Source organism: Oncorhynchus nerka, linkage group LG18 (genome assembly GCF_034236695.1).
Source record: "Oncorhynchus nerka isolate Pitt River linkage group LG18, Oner_Uvic_2.0, whole genome shotgun sequence".
Classification (NCBI taxonomy): domain Eukaryota; kingdom Metazoa; phylum Chordata; class Actinopteri; order Salmoniformes; family Salmonidae; genus Oncorhynchus; species Oncorhynchus nerka.
The window spans coordinates 68,212,631-68,233,613 of record NC_088413.1 but is presented as its reverse complement, the minus strand read 5'-3'; the positions used below and the strand labels follow the sequence as shown (position 1 = coordinate 68,233,613).

At 50.0% G+C, this 20,983-nt stretch overlaps 1 pseudogene; it reads right to left on the bottom strand.

Moving 5' to 3' along the window:
* LOC115146376 (consortin-like) overlaps window positions 1-20,983 on the bottom strand; it is a 36,081-nt pseudogene that overhangs the window by 6,976 nt on the left and 8,122 nt on the right.

Sequence of the window (20,983 nt, the reverse complement as noted above, 5' to 3'; positions counted from 1 at the left end):
GACAGTTTCTCTCCCACTCACCTCCACTGTGATGAGTTTGGCCAGGCCATCGAGAGACGCAGCTCCATCTCTGATAATCTCCACAACAAACATGTCTTCTTCCTGAACATACTCCTCGCACAGCTCCTCAATCTGGTCCTCCTCCTGCTGCACCTCCTCCAGTGTGAGCTGCTCCTTCACTGCCAAGACCGAGATCTCCTCTAGAGCTTTAAAACACACGTCACTATCCTTCTCCTCCTCTGCCACCTCCTCCTGTTCTTCCTCTCCTCTCAGCCGCTCCTCAGGCTTGGATCGGCTCATTTCCCCATCCGTAGGAGGGTCAGGCCCCGCGTATTCCTCCTGAGTGGTGTGTTCCATCTCTCTCTCCATCTGCTGTCCTGCTCCTTCGCTCCGAGAGTCTGTGAACGCAGCCCTGCCCTCCCTCTCCTCCCCTTTGGCAAGGGAGCTGTCAATAAGATGGTCTCTATGGAAACCCTCAATTCTCTCGGAGTCTCTGCTGTTCTGTGCCACGTCCAGAGCTGCAAAGTCATTAAAGCAAAGGCTGTTCATCAGGGCAGCAGCTGGTTTGATTGGGTAGATGCTCTGGGAGAGGGTGGAGTCTATGGTCCTCCTCCATCACTGATGCACACCCAACTAACCGACCAATGATAGAGAGCAACATGGGAAAAGTGTTACAAGCCCCCCCACCCCAACCTCTCCCTTTACAGTCCCCAAAACATCCACACCCTCTGCAGATTCATCTAGTCTCCAGAAGAGCCACTGTGTAACCTATATCAGTAACTGAGAGGGAATCACTGGTCCTCAGCATCAATACACCTCCTAAACATCTTCTTCACAACCCCTTCCTCTTTTAGCTGTTGTTTTATAGGGTACTTGATGTCATCGGAACACATCTCATTTCCTGTCTACTCCCTCCATCTCATGTCCACTATAGAGACACACACATACAGAGACACACTTCCTCGTCCACTTCACTCAAATGGAAACAGAGCTAGGACAAGTTGTCCCTCAGATCCAAATATTTATTCAATGTGAAAATCTTTATCAGATCCGTAAAAAAGAGGGAGCCAGATATACTCTCCTCACTAATCCAGCCTCCGGAACACTGACATTGAGCGTTCTAACTTAAGTGTGTGTGTTTGTTTGTAGTCACGCCTGGGTTGTGGAAGTGAAACCAGGCCATGATAGAACAGGCAGGTAACACACCTGGGACTACATGTCTCTGTGTATAGACAGGTAACACACCTGGGACTACATGTCTGTGTGTACAGGCAGGTAACACACCTGGGACTACATGTCTGTGTGTACAGGCAGGTAACACACCTGGGACTACATGTCGGTGTGTACAGGCAGGTAACACACCTGGGACTACATGTCTGTGTGTACAGGCAGGTAACACACCTGGGACTACATGTCTGTGTATATAGACAGGTAAAACACCTGGGACTACATGTCTGTGTATATAGACAGGTAAAACACCTGGGACTACATGTCTGTGTGTATAGACAGGTAACACACCTGGGACTACATGTCTGTGTGTATAGGCAGGTAACACACCTGGGACTACATGTCTGTGTGTATAGACAGGTAACACACCTGGGACTACATGTCTGTGTGTATAGACAGGTAACACACCTGGGACTACATGTCTGTGTGTATAGACAGGTAACACACCTGGGACTACATGTCTGCGTCTGTGTGTACAGGCAGGTAACACACCTGGGACTACATGTCTGTGTCTGTGTGTACAGGCAGGTAACACACCTGGGACTACATGTCTGTGTGTATAGACAGGTAACACACCTGGGACTACATATCTGCGTCTGTGTGTACAGGCAGGTAACACACCTGGGACTACATGTCTGTGTCTGTGTGTATAGGCAGGTAACACACCTGGGACTACATGTCTGTGTGTACAGGCAGGTAACACACCTGGGACTACATGTCTGTGTGTATAGACAGGTAACACACTTGGGACTACACACACACGTGATAGAATCTATTTCAAGAGAGCGAGAGAGACAGAAAGAGAGGGAGAGAGAGTGAGGGAGAGAGTGAAGGAGGGAGAGACAGAAAGTGGGTGAGAGAGACAGAAAGTGGGAGAGAGAGACAGAAAGAGAGGGAGAGAGTGAAGGAGAGAGAGACTACGAGAGGGAGAGAGAGACAGAAGGTGGGAGAGAGAGACAGAAAGTGGGAGAGAGAGACAGAAAGTGGGAGAGAGAGACAGAAAGTGGGAGAGACAAAGTGGGAGAGAGAAACAGAAAGAGAGACAGAGAGAGGGAGAGAAACAGAAAGAGAGACAGAGAGGGGGAGAGAGAGTTGAGGAAAAGGGTATAGTTGTAAATGTCCTGTTTAATAATTGACAGGTCAGCTGCCTCTTAAGAACCTCTCCAGCTTCCTCAACCAAACTTCAACGGTTCACTGACACCCAACTGGCTGATTGGACAGGTCAAACACACACACACTTACCTGAGCTGCGTGAAGGACATCTATCTTCAACACGCACAGAGACAGAATCCACAGCCTCACACTACACACACACACACACACACAGAAGGGAAAGCAGAGTGAACCTCCATGCCTACATTCACATTGCACAATGAGGAGCCATATGAACTTCCATTCAAATCAATACTGTGTCACTGCTAGACAGAAGACTTCTTACCTTCTCTGTTCTAGGACTGGGTCTGTGAGAGAGATATGGGGGAGAGAGAGAGAGAGATGGGGAGAGAGAGAGATGGGGGAGGAGAGATGGGGAGAGACAGAGAGAGAGAGAGAGATGGAGAGAGAGAGAGAGAGAGATGGGGAGAGAGAGAGAGAGAGATGGAGAGAGAGAGATGGGGAGAGAGAGAGAGAGAGATGGGGAGAGATGGGAAGAGAGAGCGAGAGATGGGGAGAGAGATGGGGAGAGAGCGAGAGAGAGAGATGGGGAGAGAGCGAGATGGGGAGAGAGAGCGAGAGAGAGAGATGGGGGAGAGAGAGAGAGAGATGGAAGGGAGAGAGAGAGGGGGAGAGAGAGAGAGAGAGAGAGATGGGGAGGGAGAGAGATGGGGAGGGAGAGAGAGATGGGGAGGGGAGAGAGAGATGGGGAGGGGAGAGAGAGAGATGGGGAGTGAGAGAGAGAGATGGGGAGTGAGAGAGAGCGAGAGAGAGAGATGGGGAGAGAGCGAGAGAGAGAGATGGGGAGAGAGAGAGATGGGAGAGAGTGAGAGAGATGGGGAGAGAGCGAGAGAGAGATGGGGAGAGAGCGAGAGAGAGAGTGAGATGGGGAGAGAGAGAGAGATGGGGGAGAGAGAGAGATGGGGAGAGAGCGAGAGAGAGATGGGGAGAGAGAGAGAGATGGGGGAGAGAGAGAGATGGGGAGAGAGAGAGAGATGGGGAGAGAGCGAGAGAGAGATGGGAAGAGAGAGCGAGAGATGGGGAGAGAGCGAGAGATGGGGAGAGAGCGAGAGAGAGAGATGGGGAGAGAGAGAGATGGCGAGAGAGAGAGAGAGAGGGGATGGGGAGAGAGAGATGGGAAGGGAGAGAGAGAGGGGGGGAGAGAGAGAGAGATGGGGAGAGAGAGAGAGAGATGGAGAGAGAGAGAGAGAGAGATGGGGGAGAGAGAGAGAGAAATGGGGGAGAGAGAGAGAGAGAAATGGGGGGGGGAGAGAGAGAGAGAGATGGGAGAGAGAGAGAGATGGGGGAGAGAGAGAGAGATGGGGAGGGAGAGAGAGATGGGGAGGGAGAGAGAGATGGGGAGGGAGAGAGATGGGGAGGGAGAGAGATGGGGAGAGAGATGGGGGAGAGAGAGAGAGAGATGGGAAGGGAGAGAGAGAGATGCGAGAGAGATGGGGAGAGAGAGAGAGATGGGGAGGGAGAGAGAGATGGGGAGGAGAGAGAGATGGGGAGGGAGAGAGAGATGGGGAGGGAGAGAGAGATGGGGATGGGGAGGAGAGAGAGAGAGATGGGGAGAGAGAGAGAGAGAGATGGGGAGAGAGCGAGAGAGAGAGATGGGGAGAGAGAGAGATGGGGAGAGAGAGAGATGGGAGAGAGCGAGAGAGAGATGGGGAGAGAGCGAGAGAGAGATGGGGAGAGAGCGAGAGAGAGAGCGAGATGGGGAGAGAGAGAGAGATGGGGAGAGAGCGAGAGAGAGATGGGGAGAGAGAGAGAGATGGGGAGAGAGAGAGATGGGGAGAGAGAGAGAGAGATGAGAGAGAGAGAGATGGGGAGAGAGCGAGAGAGAGATGGGAAGAGAGAGCGAGAGATGGGGAGAGAGCGAGAGAGAGAGATGGGGAGAGAGAGAGATGGCGAGAGAGAGAGAGAGAGATGGGGGAGAGAGATGGGAAGGGAGAGAGAGAGATGGGGGAGAGAGAGAGAGATGGGGGAGAGAGAGATGGAGAGAGAGAGAGAGAGATGGGGGAGAGAGAGAGAGAAATGGGGGAGAGAGAGAGAGAAATGGGGGAGAGAGAGAGAGATGGGGGAGAGAGAGAGAGATGGGGAGGGAGAGAGAGATGGGGAGGGAGAGAGAGATGGGGAGGAGAGAGAGAGAGATGGGGAGGGAGAGAGATGGGGAGGGAGAGAGATGGGGAGAGAGAGAGATGGGGGAGAGAGAGAGAGAGATGGGGAGGGAGAGAGATGGGGAGGGAGAGAGATGGGGAGAGAGAGAGATGGGGAGAGAGAGAGAGAAATGGGGGAGAGAGAGAGAGAGATGGGGAGAGAGAGAGAGATGGGGAGGGAGAGAGAGATGGGGAGGGAGAGAGAGATGGGGAGGGAGAGAGAGATGGGGAGGGAGAGAGAGAGATGGGGGGAGAGAGAGAGATGGGGAGAGAGAGAGAGATGGGGAGAGAGATGGGGGAGAGAGAGAAATGGGGGGGAGAGAGAGAGAGAGAGAGATGGGGGGGGGGAGAGAGAGATGGGGAGGGAGAGAGAGAGAGATGGGGAGAGAGCGAGAGAGAGATGGGGAGAGAGAGAGAGAGATGGGGAGAGAGAGAGATGGGAGAGAGAGAGAGAGAGAGATGGGGAGCGAGAGAGATGGGGGGCGAGAGAGAGAGAGATGGGGAGAGAGAGAGAGATAGTCAGTTAGTACTGTGACTTTCCTCCTCTATGATTGAAGAAAGGTCTCTGAGTAGCCAAGGCTACCAGGGAATGTTCATTGTGTCAAACTCTAGCAGTGCTGCCACTCAAATGACTGAAAGTGCAGCAACACCAAAGAGCCATATGTTTAACCCATCACCACGGTAACTACCTGGGAGAGCACAGGTGTGTCGATGTTCATCCCTTTACCTGCTTCTGAAGGTTTCCCATTAAATATTACATGTGTATGGGTGATCGGTGGTCTTCCTTGTTATAGGACAACATTTACCTGTACTGAGCAGTAAAGGACCACATCTAAAGACACACTTTACACAAACCGTTGGCGTGTTTTGCAGATGTATGCGAGTCTGTCCAGTTGCTGTGCAGCCAGGTTGGTGTTATTGTTCCTCACTCCCTGACCGTCTGACCTACACCTCCTCTCTGGAAGAACAAAGGTCAGAGGTTAGAGGGAGGAAGGAATCATGACACAGCATAAACACACCAAGAAAGTAAGGTGAGGGAGAGAAGGTGAGGTAATTATACATGAGACTTCAATTCGCTCTGTGAGTGAGTGAGTGAGTGAGTGAGTGAGTGAGTGAGTGAGTGAGTGAGTGAGTGAGTGAGTGAGTGAGTGAGTGAGTGAGAGAGAGAGAGAGAGATACCCCACTGTTCCTGCAGTGTTGTCAGGTTGTGTAGTCGTCTCTGGTGGTAGAGTCTCTCCAGCTGAACACAGCACACTGCTCGCTCATCTGGTCAACACAGGGTTAAGGAAACAAACACACACACACACACACACAATATGACTAATCTGCCTACATAATTCAGTCATTGTTTTGTAATACAAATGAGATGATGAGTGAATGAAGAGTAGGTGTATCTTTTGTGAGGGTGGAGGGGACCTACAAAATAACAATGAGACAAACAAACCACTTGAGTCAACCACACAAACCAGACAAGGCTTTTAAATGCTAGACAGGGGACCTCTACAAGGCTTTTAAACACTAGACAGGGGACCTCTACAAGGCTTTTAAATCCATGAAGGGGAGGGAACGAGTGCACACTTAGAATTAAGGGGAGGAAAAAGAGTTTGCAGAGCTAAAGAGATGGAAAGATAGAGGGAGAGAGAGAGAGAGTAGATAGAGAATGTCCCCACAGAATATAAAGAGATTAGCAGCAACAAACACACAGCACTCACCAAGCACTAAGAGATATCAAGATAGGAGGCTAACGACAATGAATCACCTTAAAATGGTAGATATACTGAGTGTACAAAACATTAGGAACACAGGGATGCTGGCCCATGTTGACTCCAATGCTTTCCACAGTTGTGTCAAGTTGGCTGGATGTCCTTTGGGTGGTGGACCATTCTTGATAGACATGGGAAACTGTTGAACATGAAAAACCCAGCAGCGTTGCAGTTCTTGACACAAACTGGTGCTCCTGGCACCAACTACCATACCCCGTTCAAAGACACTTAAATATTTTGTCCTGCTGATTCACCCTCTGAATGGCACATGCACACAACACCTGTCTCAAGGCTTAAACATCTTTCTTTAACCTGTTTCCTCCCCTTCATCTACACTGACATCAATAAGGGATCATAGCTGTGTGTGAGCTTGAATGAGTGCGTTCCCCAGTTGCACTACACTCCATGGGCTGCGTGTCGAGGAGGGGTACAGATTCCAAACTTGTAAACATATTTTCTTTCTCTCCTTCTGAACCAATAGCTTTGTATGGGTGATAGGAACATAACTATGTATGTCTACTGGGCTTTTCCCTGTGGTCCATCATGTCTCCAGTTGGTTCTGAATCTGTCCTACATAGAGCAGTGTACTGAGAGCTCCATATATTACACAGGAATGGTCTCTCTCTCTCTCTCTGTCTCTCTCTCTCTAGGCACTGAGGCGCTCTGTATAAGTCCACAGCTTTGCTGTAGAAAGCCCCTGCACAGAAAACATCTAGTGTTCCTGTCTGACCAAAAGAAAGAGCACAACGATAAGATGCTTGAACCCTGTGGTAGGTTTAAACTGGAACACAGCACAGCCTGGGAGTTGGAATGAACCAGAGAACCCTGTGGTAGGTTTAAACTGGAACACAGCACAGCCTGAGAGTTGGAATGAACCAGAGAACCCTGTGGTAGGTTTAAACTGGAACACAGCACAGCCTGAGAGTTGGAATGAACCAGAGAACCCTGTCAGTTACTAGAGAGAGACAGAGATATGAGCTGACTGATAAGGATACACTCTCTATAGACCTAGAGGGCATAACACACACGTCATACACACACACACACATACGCTCTCACACACGGTCAAACAAGCACACACACAAGTGATAAGGATACAATCTTCCTGGAGGACAAAGGCCTCAGCTATCTGCAGAGAGGGAGACAGAGAGGGTTAAAGGTTAACAAGTATATTCATTTAGACACTGCTTTTACATTCTAGTCACCCAGAACAACTAAGTGTATTCCACCCAGGAATAGACAAATACATACTGTATTACCATCAAATGTACTATCAAGAAGTTAAACTATGTATATAGCCTAATACGGAATAATGATTCAATTACATTTAGTATGACTTTAACCCTGAGACAAAAACACGTAAACAGCCTCCCTAAGAGGCATCAAAGAAGGTAAACACACACAAACACCGTCGGGTAAGCAAGAGAAACACTGCTAATCTCCATGGACACAGTGGAAAATGCAGGAAATAGCTGGAAAGTCTTTAAAATCCTTCTTGATCACAGTTGCATTTGTAGTTTCCAAAGTTCCCCCTATCCACCTGTAGCTAGGAGGTGAGGCGAGCTCCACAGGCTGATAAAGCAGCAGCGGTGTCAGACTCTACCTCTCTAGTGACTGTTATTGTTCTCCTGCTGACTGAAGTGGAGAGAGAGAGAGGGAGAGAGAGAGAGAGAGAGAGAGAGAGAGAGAGAGAGAGAGAGAGAGAGAGAGAGGGAGAGAGGAGAGAGAGAGAGAGAGAGAGAGGGAGAGTGTGTGTGTGAGAAAGAGGGCATGAGCGCTCGCATTTCTAATCAAGTGAGAGGCGGTAACAACCCACTGACCTCTCACACTCACTCTTTCTACCTCTTTGTTGCAAGTAACAAAACATTTATATAAATATGAATTGCTCATTTTGCTTGCTTGTGGTGCGTAGGCCTACATGTGCGTGAGAGAGAGAGAGAGAGAAAGGGAGAGAGTGAGAGAGAGCTCAGGGGAGAGAGAGAATGAGGGAGCAGTGAGAGAGAAATAAGAGGCTTTGACAAAAAAAACAAGAGAAAAGACTTCCTCCTAATGTACTACATGTTTTTATAGGAAGTATAAAAGTATCAAATGTAATCTCCTTCGTAGAAAGCTCCATTAAAACTCAGGGAGACATAACACAAACACTCATTCTGCCCTTACAAGGGCTGGTCAGAACTCCCTGGGTTGCTAAAAGCTGTCTGGATCTCGACCAATCAGATTGGAGACAGGGGAAGAAGGTCAGAGGTGAACAGATGTGAGTTGGTTAGAATAGGGCTGTGTTCAGAGCATTGCAGAAAGAAAATGAATAAAGCTGACATGATTCCCTGTTCTATCCAACAGATGTCATGTCATGTCCCAATCCCAAATTGACCCCTTGACCCTACAGGGCTTCCCAAACCTTTTTGACCCAATTTTGATATCTGAAAATTCTTGCGACTCCAACCATGTGAAAATAATGTAATTAACAGCCAATGTTTACTTTTTTACTTTTTACATTAAAATAGGAACTATGACAGTCAATTGCAAAACATTCTAACAGTATTTCTGGTTGTCTTGAACGCACTGAAGTAAGAGATTTCCGAGTTTGATTTCACTAACCGGAATGTCAACTGAGCAAGGATCATAGTCAAATGGATTGGAAAGTAGGTCCCAAAGTGCTCTTCCAAGCGTTGGATGTGAGCGGTCATCACTCGTGTGGGACACTTCCTGATGCTGTTTTCTGTTACAAACATACTTTCCTCTGGATCAGTCACTCATCTGGATAATGTTTTTGTATTTCCCCTGCATGCTTTCCTCTGGATCAGTCACTCATCTGGAGAATGTTTTTGCATGCCCCTGCATTCCCCTGTATTCCTCTGTATTTCCCCCTGCATTCCTCTGTATTTCCCCTGCATTCCTCTGTATTTCCCCTGCATTCCCCTGCATTCCCTTGTATTTCCCCTGCATTCCTCTGTATTTCCCCTGCATTCCCCCTGCATTCCCCCTGCATTCCTCTGTATTTCCCCTGCATTCCCCTGTATTTCCCCTGCATTTCCCCTGCATTCCCCTGTATTTCCCCTGCATTCCCCTGTATTTCCCCTTGTATTCCCCCTGTATTTCCCCTGCATTCCCCTGTATTACCCTGCATTCCCCTGTATTCCTCTGTATTTCCCTGCATTCCCCTGCATTCCCCTGTATTTCCCCTGTATTTCCCCTGCATTACCCTGTATTTCCCCTGCATTCCCCTGTATTTCCCCTGCATTCCCCTGTATTTCCCCCTGTATTTCCCCTGTATTTCCCCTGCATTCCCTTGTATTTCCCCTGCATTCCCTTGTATTTCCCCTGCATTCCCCCTGCATTCCCCTGTATTTCCCCTGCATTCCCTTGTATTTCCCCTGCATTCCCCTGTATTTCCCCTGCATTCCCCTGCATTCCCCTGCATTCCCTTGTATTTCCCCTGCATTCCCCTGTATTTCCCCTGCATTCCCTTGTATTTCCCCTGCATTCCCCTGTATTTCCCCTGCATTCCCCTGCATTCCCCCTGTATTTCCCCTTGTATTCCCCCTGTATTTCCCCTTGTATTTCCCCTGCATGCTTGCATTCAGTTTGTTCAGTTTCTAAAATGTGTCTGATAAATAGGCAAGGAGACTCATTTTCTTTTCATTACACAGAAAGTCAACCAAGTTTTTTTTACCTCCATTGTGAACTACAAGAGTTCCTCTCTTTATGAAAAACATCTTTCCACCACTCCCCATCGATAACCACCAAGCTTCGGTGTGAAATACAACATTGTCATGTTCTGATCCCATATCTCCACAAAGTGTTGTGAACTGGCGTGTGCAGTGGATGTGGTTTGATGTAGTCAGAGTTCTCTGCTCAGCTCGTTTGGGCGCCAGTTGCTCTCGTTGTGCCATACAATGCTTCCATATGGCAGTTTGAGTCATTAAGAGTTTCCTGTTGATTGCTAGCAATAGCATGAATTCTTCATTAAACACTGTTATTTGACAAATGTATTGATGTGAGTTTCTGTGCCTCTTCCCTCCCCACACATGGCTTTCACCATATAAATTGCGTCTGGTAATATCAAAGTCTCTCAAATATTGTGTGGTTTCATAGTGTAGCGGGTCCAACCGATTCACAGGTACAGTGTAGCCTCTTTCCATGATCTGGTTGAATATTACCCTTTAGATTTGAATCATTTTCATTTACATTTTTAAGGTTAACCACAAGATTTTGAGATACAAAGACAATATTATAATATACAGTAAATAATTTGTTTTGTATTTTCTTTTTGTCAGGATTTTTGAAATTCTCCCGTGACACCATTTTCATATTAGGCACATGGGGTTGCGACCCCTAGTTTAGGAACCGCTGCCCTATGCGAATGTGAAGATCTGAGAGGATTTGATTGCCATAATCAATATGGTGAAACTTTCACCTAACCTATCAGAGGGCAAGGTGGAGCGATTACCATATTGACTGCACCGGTCAAATCCTCCCAGTCTGTGCTAGGGTCCAGGGTTCCATTTGGGCCATGTCTGTTCTCAACAATACATTTACATCTGAACATTCTGTAACGCTGAACCCACCTGAACGCGCCCCCAGGAGACAGTTGAAAGTGTTGGGAGGATGGAGGGAGTAGACCAATGATGTATTTACATCATTGGAGTAGACAGATGCAGAGAGGTGCTGATCAGAAATGACAGCAGTGCCCCTACTGGTGGAGGAGGGAATAGACAACACATTTTCACTTCACTTCACCCGGAGCTCTGTGTATCATAATGACAGGGATTATACCACACTCACACACACTGTAATGGCTGTGTGTGTGTGTGTGTGTGTGTGTGTGTGTGTGTGTGTGTGTGTGTGTGTGTGTGGTGTGTTCAGTCAGTCTGGTAAATACACTACATGACCAAAAGTATGTGGACACCTGCTTGTCACTAATCTATGATCGTATGCTATCCATTTGTTTGTATGCTGTTCTGGCAGTTGGCCAGCCAGGCCTAATTAATATTGCCTGCTAACATGAATTTCTTTTAACTAGGTAAATAAATTGTGTCACTTCTCTTGCATTCTGTGCAACAGAGTCAGGGTATATGCAGCAGTTTGGGCCGCCTGGCTCATGGCGAACTGTGAAGACTATTTCTTCCTAACAAAGACAGCCTACTTTGCCAAACGGGGGATTTTCAAAAGCGCATAATCGTTGCACGAATGTACCTAACCATAAACATCAATGCCTTTCTTAAAATCAATACACAGAAGTATATATTTTTAAACCTGCATATTTAGTTAAAAGAAATTAATGTTAGCGGGCAATATTAAACTTTGCTCGCTGCAAACTAATTTGCCAGAATTTTACATAATTATGACATAACATTGAAGGTTGTACAATGTAACAGGAATATTTTGACTGATGGATGCCACCTGTTAGATAAAATAGGGAACGGTTCCGTATTTCACTGAAAGAATAAACTTTTTATTTTCGAAATTATAGTTTCCGGATTTGACAACATTAATGACCTGTGTGTTATTATGTTATAATTAAGTCTATGATTTGATATTTGATAGAGTAGTCTGACTGAGCGGTGGTAGGCAGCAGCAGGCTCATAAGCATTCATTCAAACAGCACTTTCGTGGGTTTGCCAGCAGCTCTTCGCAAATGCTTAAAGCATTGCGCTGTTTATGACTTGAAGTCTATCAACTCCCGAGATTAGGCTGGTGTAACTGATGTGAAATGGCTAGCTATAGTTAGCGGGGTGCGCGCTAATAGAGTTTCAAACGTCACTCGCTCTGAGACTTGGAGTAGTTGTTCCCCTTTCCCATGCAAGGGCTTTTGTGGAGCGATGGGTAATGAATCTTCGAGGGTGGCTGTTGTCGATGTGTTCCTGGTTCGAGCCCAGGTAGGGGCGAGGAGAGGGACGGAAGCTATACTGTTACACTGGCAATACTAAAGTGCCAATAAGAACATCCAATAGTCAAAGGTATATGAAATACAAATGGTATAGAGAGAAATAGTCCTATAATTCCTATAATAACTACAACCTAAAACTTCTTACCTGGGAATATTGAAGACTCATGTTGAAAGGGACCACCAGCTTTCATATGTTCTCATGTTCTGGGGTGTCCACATACTTTTGCATATATAGTGAGGAATTACAGCTAACACAGAGGGAATCACACCTACACCAGGCTGCCAGATAAATGTTGACTTGAGAACAGCGCAGGCAGGTAGAAATACAATATATAGAATGGAGAGGGACGGGCACACACCTGATGGAGGGACTGAGGAAGGTGGGAGTGATCTTTACGTTCCCCTAGCTCCTCTAGGGAGGCTAGGAGGGCAGTGCTAGGGTCTGTGGTGGAGGTGGTAGGTTCTGTGGTGGAGGTAGGTCCTGTAGGTTCTGTGTTGGAGGTGTGAGTCTTCCCTTCAGGGTTACTGTAGGAGGGTTCGTCTGGACAACCTGCTACGGGGCTGACGAGACATGTAGTCTCTGGAGACACAGAAGGGTGAAGCTCTGCCAAACTGCCTAAAGAGAGAATGTGAGAGGGAGACAATTGAGGATGGAGAAGACAAAGGGACAAGAGAGAGAGAGAGAGAGAGAGAGAGAGAGAGAGAGAGAGCGAGAGAGTACATCAAACATCAAAGAAACCCTGTTATAAATGTCAGACAGTGAGAGCCAGTGAAAACTGAACAGAATCTCTACCTACTGAGCGATTACACACACTCTCGCTATGTACTTTTCTCTTTGTGATTCTGTTCTGTGGAAACCATACAGCCCGTTTGAACAATCCCAAGTCCTAACAAGTCAATAAAGCCTTTTTATCACATGGTGGGAAATGAATTTGGTTGGTAGCGACATAACATTCATAGTATAATGCACCATTGAGCACTTAAACCGACATGCCCACACACACAACAGTGAGCCTTGTTGTTAGCCAGACTAAAGGCTAAAACAAGGGATGGACAAAGGCTAGCACAATGACACAGAGCTCACATCACAGGCTAGCACATTTGGCTACAATGACATCACAATAGAAAAACAACACAATAGGCAACACCCAGTGGCAACTGGTAGTTACTCACGTCTTGCCCAGACATTGTGTGTTATGGGACAGGCACCACAGATCCTCAGGCTCCTCTCAATCACTTTACCTCTCCACTGACTCCCTACGTCTTCCCTTCTTCTCCCTGACTTCTATTAAAATCTCCCCCTATCGATCTACCTCCTCTTCTCCTTCTGTCCTGCTCCTTGCTGTACCACTCTCCTTTACCTCTCCATCTCTCTGACTGTAGCTGATGTGGTTGCTCTGACATCACTGTGTGACCCGGGCTGTATGCCACAAATCTGATCTGCTGACCGATTAACAGGGTTAGCATTCAGTGGCTTGCGAAAGTATTCACCCCCCTTGGCATTTCTCCTATTTTGTTGCCTTGCAACCTGGAATTACACATTTTTTTTTTTTTGGGGGTATCATTTGTGAAACAAACAAGAAATAAGACAAAAAACAGAACTTGAGCGTGCATAACTATTCAGCCCCCCAAAGTCAAAACTTTGTAGAGACACATTTTGCAGCAATTACAGATGCAAGTGTCTTGGGGTATGTCTCTATAAGCACATCTCTATAAGCACATCTAGCCATTGGGATTGTGCCCATTCTTCAAGGCAAAACTGCTCCAGCTTCTTTAAGTTGGATGGGTTCCGCTGGTGTACAGCAATCTTTAAGTCATACCACAGATTCTCAAATTGGATTGAGCTTTGGGCTTTGACTAGGCCATTCCAACACATTTAAATGTTTTCCATTAAACCACTTGAATGTTGCTTTAGCAGTATACTTAGGGTTATCCTGCTGGAAGGTGAACCTCCGTCCCAGTCTCAAATCTCTGGAAGACAAACAGCTGTACCTCAAGAATTCCCCTGTATTTAGCGCCATCCATCATTCCTTCAATTCTGTCTAGTGTCTCAGTCCCTGAAAAACTGGGACTGGGTTTGCGCAAGACATAGCGTTTTCCTTGATGGACAAAAAATCTACATTTTCATCTCATCTGACCAGAGGACCTTCTTCCATATGTTTGGGGAGCCCCCCACATGCCTTTTGGCAAACACCAAACATGGTTGCTTATTTTTTCTTTAAGCAATGGCTTTTTTTCTGGCCACTCTTCTGTAAAGCCCAGCTCTGTGGAGTGTATGGCTTAAAGTGGTCCTATGGACAGATACTCCAATCTCCGCTGTGGAGCTCTACAGCTCCTTCAGGGTTATCTTTGGTCTCTTTGCTGCCTCTCTGATTAATGCCCTCCTTGCCTGGAGTTTTGGTGGGCGGCCTTCTCTTGGCAGGTTTGTTGTAGTGAACAATTCTTTCCATTTTTTAATAATGGAATTATTGTTGCTCCGTTTGAAACACGTTATGTTTTTATTTTCACTTCGCCAATTTGGACTATTTTGTGTAGGTCCATTACATGACATCCAAATAAAAATACATTTAAATTACACGTTGAAATGAAACAAAATGGGAAAAACGCCAAGGGGATGAATACTTTTGCAAGGCCCTGTAAGTGCACACATACAAAAACACATACGCAAACATACACAGACATACACAGACACACACGCACGCACACACACTCGTAAGCTTACTCAATAGAATTGCCTAGTCTCCGCCTCCTCCGGATCAATGGTACCCAATAAACCTAATCCAAGGTGATAGATTTCCTGTGTGTGTGTGTGTGTTACCTGTGTCTGAGAAGGAGGAGTCAGTCATAGGAGTGTCGGGTGCTGTCACGCTGTCCTTCTCTTCTTCCACTATCACATCATCATCCTCTCCCTTCATCTTTCTATCACCATCTTCCTCCTCCTCTTCATCCCTATTAGCATTTAAAGAGTCTTGTTCGATGGAGTCACATCCAACCCTCTGACCATCATCGAGTTGAGTTTGTGTCAAGTTCTGGTTTTGGTGGGCGGAGAACTGAATTGGTTCCGAGGGGTCCGATTGGTTGTAGTGGAGGTCCACTACGCCCTCCTGACCCTCTGACACCACTGGTCCCGCCCTCTCGCACTGACCTGGAAGCAGAAAAAGAGACAGGTTCTGTTGTTGTCATAACACACAGAAGGAGATTCCAATTGACTCTGGAGGCACTCTTGTAGATCTAATACAGGGTCTTCCACCTTTTCTTGCCCAGGCAAATTAGCAACCCAGAAACCCCCTCCCAGGCAAATCAGAGACCCAGGGACCCCCGCCCAGGCAAATTAGCAACCCAGAAACCCCCTCACAGGCAAATCAGAGACCCAGGGACCCCCAAACCCAGGCAAATTAGCAACCCAGAAACCCCCTCCCAGGCAAATTCCCAGGGAGCCCAGGCAAATTAGGCAGAAACCCCCTCCCAGGCAAATCAGGGACCCAGGCAAATTAGCAACCCAGAAACCCCCTCCCAGGCAAATCAGAGACCCAGGGACCCCCGCCCAGGCAAATTAGCAACCCAGAAACCCCCTCCCCTCAGGCAAATCAGAGACCCAGGGACCCCCACCCAGGCAAATCCCAGGCAAATTAGCAACCCAGAAACCCCCTCCCAGGCAAATTAACAACCCAGGGAGCCCCAGCCCAGGCAAATTAGCAACCCAGAAACCCCTCCCAGGCAAATCAGAGACCCAGGGGAAACCCCTCCCAGGCAAACCCCCGCCCAGGCAAATTAGCAACCCAGAAACCCCTCCCAGGCAAATCAGAGACCCAGGGACCCCTGCCCAGGCAAATTAGCAACCCCCTCCCAGGCCAGAAGGGACCCCCCCAGGCAACCCAGAAATCAGAGACCCAGGGACCCCGCCCAGGCAAATTAGCAACCCAGAAACCCCTCCCAGGCAAATCAGAGACCCAGGGACCCCCACCCAGGCAAATTAGCAACCCAGAAACCCCTCCCAGGCAAATCAGAGACCCAGGGACCCCCGCCCAGGCAAATTAGCAACCCAGAAACCCCTCCCAGGCAAATCAGAGACCCAGGGACCCCCGCCCAGGCAAATAGCAACCCAGAAACCCCGCCCAGGCAAATCAGAGACCCAGGGAAACCCAGGCAAATTAGCAACCCAGAAAGGCAAATCAGAGACCCAGGGACCCCCGACCCAGGCAAATTAGCAACCCAGAAACCCCCTCCCAGGCAAATCAGAACCCAGGGAAACCCCCCCAGGCAAATTAACAACCCAGAAACCCCTCCCAGGCAAATTAGCAACCCAGAAACCCCTCCCAGGCAAATTAACAACCCAGAAACCCGCTCCCAGGGCAAATTAGCAACCCAGAAACCCCTCCCAGGCAAATCAGAGACCCAGGGACCCCCGCCCAGGCAAATTAGCAACCCAGAAACCCCCTCCCAGGCAAATCAGAGACCCAGGGACCCCGCCCAGGCAAATTAGCAACCCAGAAACCCCTCCCAGGCAAATCAGAGACCCAGGGACCCCCGCCCAGGCAAATTAGCAACCCAGAAACCCCTCACAGGCAAATCAGAGACCCAGGGACCCCCGCCCAGGAAAATTAGCAACCCAGAAACCCCTCCCAGGCAAATCAGAGACCCAGGGACCCCGCCCAGGCAAATTAGCAACCCAGAAACCCCCTCCCAGGCAAATCAGAGACCCAGGGACCCCCGCCCAGGCAAATTAGCAACCCAGAAACCCCTCCCAGGCAAATCAGAGACCCAGGGACCCCGCCCAGGCAAATTAGCAACCCAGAAACCCCTCCCAGGCAAATCAGAGACCCAGGGACCGACCCCCAGAAACCCCTCCCAGGCAAATTAGCAACCCAGAAACCCCCTCCCAGGCAAATTAGCAACCCCCTCCCAGGCCAGAAACCCCTCCCAGGCAAATTAACAACCCAGAAACCCGCTCCCAGGCAAATTAGCAACCCAGAAACCCCTCCCAGGCAAATTAGCAACCCCCCCTCCCAGGCAAATCAGAGACCCAGGGACCCCCACCCAGGCAAATCAGAGACCCAGGGACCCCCACCCAGGCAAATTAGCAACCCAGAAACCCCCTCCCAGGCAAATTAGCAACCCAGAAACCCGCTCCCAGGGCAACCCAGAAACCCCTCCCAGGCAAATTAGCAACCCAGAAACCCCAGGCAAATCAGAGACCCCCCCAGGCAAATTAGCAACACAGAAACCCCCTCCCAGACAATTCAGAGACCCAGGGACCCCGCCCAGGCAAATTAGCAACCCAGAAACCCCCTCCCAGGCAAATCAGAGACCCAGGGACCCCTGCCCAGGCAAATTAGCAACCCAGAAACCCCCTCCCAGGCAAATCAGAGACCCAGGGACCCCCGCCCAGGCAAATTAGCAACCCAGAAACCCCTCCCAGGGCAAATCAGAGACCCAGGGACCCCCGCCCAGGCAAATTAGCAACCCAGAAACCCCCTCACAGGCAAATCAGAGACCCAGGGACCCCGCCCAGGCAAATTAGCAACCCAGAAACCCTCCCAGGCAAATCAGAGACCCAGGGACCCCCACCCAGGCAAATTAGCAACCCAGAAACCCCCTCCCAGACAAATCCCAGGCAAATTAGCAACCCAGAAACCCCCTCCCAGGCAAATCAGAGACCCAGGGACCCCCGCCCAGGCAAATTAGCAACCCAGAAACCCCCTCCCAGGCAAATCAGAGACCCAGGGACCCCCGCCCAGGCAAATTAGCAACCCAGAAACCCCCTCCCAGGCAAATCAGAGACCCAGGGACCCCCGCCCAGGCAAATTAGCAACCCAGAAACCCCTCCCAGGCAAATCAGAGACCCAGGGACCCCCGACCAGGCAAATTAGCAACCCAGAAACCCCCTCCCAGGCAAATCAGAGACCCAGGGACCCCACCCAGGCAAATTAGCAACCCAGAAACCCCTCCCAGGCAAATTAGCAACCCAGAAACCCCTCCCAGGCAAATTAACAACCCAGAAACCCGCTCCCAGGCAAATTAGCAACCCAGAAACCCCTCCCAGGCAAATTAGCAACCCAGAAACCCCTCCCAGGCAAATTAGCAAAACCCCCTCCCCAGAGACCCCCGCCCAGGCAAATTAGCAACACAGAAACCCCTCCCAAATTCAGAGACCCAGGGACCCCCGCCCAGGCAAATTAGCAACCCAGAAACCCAGGCAAATCAGGACCCAGGGACCCCTGCCCAGGCAAATTAGCAACCCAGAAACCCCCTCCCAGGCAAATCAGAGACCCAGGGACCCCCGCCCAGGCAAATTAGCAACCCAGAAACCCCCTCCCAGGCAAATCAGAGACCCAGGGACCCCGCCCAGGCAAATTAGCAACCCAGAAACCCCCTCCCAGGCAAATCAGAGACCCAGGGACCCCCGCCCAGGCAAATTAGCAACCCAGAAACCCCCTCCCAGGCAAATCAGAGACCCAGGGACCCCCGCCCAGGCAAATTAGCAACCCAGAAACCCCTCCCAGGCAAATCAGAGACCCAGGGACCCCGCCCAGGCAAATTAGCAACCCAGAAACCCCTCCCAGGCAAATCAGAGACCCAGGGACCCCGCCCAGGCAAATTAGCAACCCAGAAACCCCCTCCCAGGCAAATCAGAGACCCAGGGACCCCCGCCCAGGCAAATTAGCAACCCAGAAACCCCTCCCAGGCAAATCAGAGACCCAGGGACCCCGCCCAGGCAGGCAAACCCCCTTAGCAAGGCAAATTAGCAACCCAGAAACCCCCTCCCAGGCAAATCAGAGACCCAGGGACCCCCACCCAGGCAACCCCAGAAACCCCTCCCAGGCAAATTAGCAACCCAGGAACAGAAACCCGCTCCCAGGCAAATTAGCAACCCCAGGCAAATTAGCAACCCAGAAACCCCCTCCCAGGCAAATCCAGGCAAATTAGCAAACAGAAACCCCCTCCCAGAAATTCAGAGACCCAGGGACCCCCGCCCAGGCAAATTAGCAACCCAGAAACCCCCTCCCAGGCAAATCAGAGACCCAGGGACCCCTGCCCAGGCAAATTAGCAACCCAGAAACCCCTCCCAGGCAAATCAGAGACCCAGGGACCCCCGCCCAGGCAAATTAGCAACCCAGAAACCCCCTCCCAGGCAAATCAGAGACCCAGGGACCCCCACCCAGGCAAATTAGCAACCCAGAAACCCCTCCCAGGCAAATCAGAGACCCAGGGACCCCACCAGGCAAATTAGCAACCCAGAAACCCCTCCCAGGCCAGGACCCAGGGACCCCGACCAGGCAAATTAGCAACCCAGAAACCCCTCCCAGGCAAATCAGAGACCAAGGGACCCCCACCCAGGCAAATTAGCAACCCAGAAACCCCTCCCAGGCAAATTAGCAACCCAGAAACCCCTCCCAGGCAAATTAACAACCCAGAAACCCCTCCCAGGCAAATTAGCAACCCAGAAACCCCTCCCAGGCAAATTAACAACCCAGAAACCCCCTCCCAGGCAAATTAACAACCCAGAAACCCCTCCCAGGCAAATTAGCAACCCAGAAACCCCTCCCAGGCAAATTAACAACCCAGAAACCCCTCCCAGGCAAAGGCAACCCAGAAACCCCTCCCAGGCAAATTAGCAACCCAGAAACCTCCTCCCAGGCAAATCAGAGACCCAGGGACCCCCGACCAGGCAAATTAGCAACCCAGAAACCCCTCCCAGGCAAATCAGAGACCCAGGGACCCCACCCAGGCAAATTAGCAACCCAGAAACCCCTCCCAGGCAAATTAGCAACCCAGAAAGCTCCCAGGCAAATTACCAGAAACCCCCTCCCAGGCAAATTAGCAACCCAGAAACCCCCTCCCAGGCAAATCAGAGACCCCCGCCCAGGCAAATTAGCAACACAGAAACCCCCTCCCAGACAATTCAGAGACCCAGGGACAGAAACCCCCCGCCCAGGCAAATTAGCAACCCAGAAACCCCCTCCCAGGCAAATCAGAGACCCAGGGACCCCTGCCCAGGCAAATTAGCAACCCAGAAACCCCCTCCCAGGCAAATCAGAGACCCAGGGACCCCCGCCCAGGCAAATTAGCAACCCAGAAACCCCTCCCAGGGCAAATCAGAGACCCAGGGACCCCCGCCCAGGCAAATTAGCAACCCAGAAACCCCCTCCCAGGCAAATCAGAGACCCAGGGACCCCAGAAACCCCTCCCAGGCAAATTAGCAACCCAGAAACCCCCTCCCAGACAAATCAGAGACCCAGGGACCCCCGCCCAGGCAAATTAGCAACCCAGAAACCCCCTCCCAGGCAAATCAGAGACCCAGGGACCCCCGCCCAGGCAAATTAGCAACCCAGAAACCCCCTCCCAGGCAAATCAGAGACCCAGGGACCCCCGCCCAGGCAAATTAGCAACCCAGAAACCCCCTCCCAGGCAAATCAGAGACCAGGGACCCCCGCCCAGGCAAATTAGCAGGCAGAAACCCCCTCCCAGGCAAATCAGAGACCCCCGACCAGGCAAATTAGCAACCCAGAAACCCCCTCCCAGGCAAATCAGAGACCCAGGGACCCCCACCCAGGCAAATTAGCAACCCAGAAACCCCCTCCCAGGCAAATTAGCAACCCAGAAACCCCTCCCAGGCAAATTAACAACCCAGAAACCCGCTCCCAGGCAAATTAGCAACCCAGAAACCCCTCGCAGGCAAATTAGCAACCCAGAAACCCCTCCCAGGCAAATCAGAGACCCAGGGTCCCCCGCCCAGGCAAATTAGCAACACAGAAACCCCTCCCAGACAATTCAGAGACCCAGGGACCCCC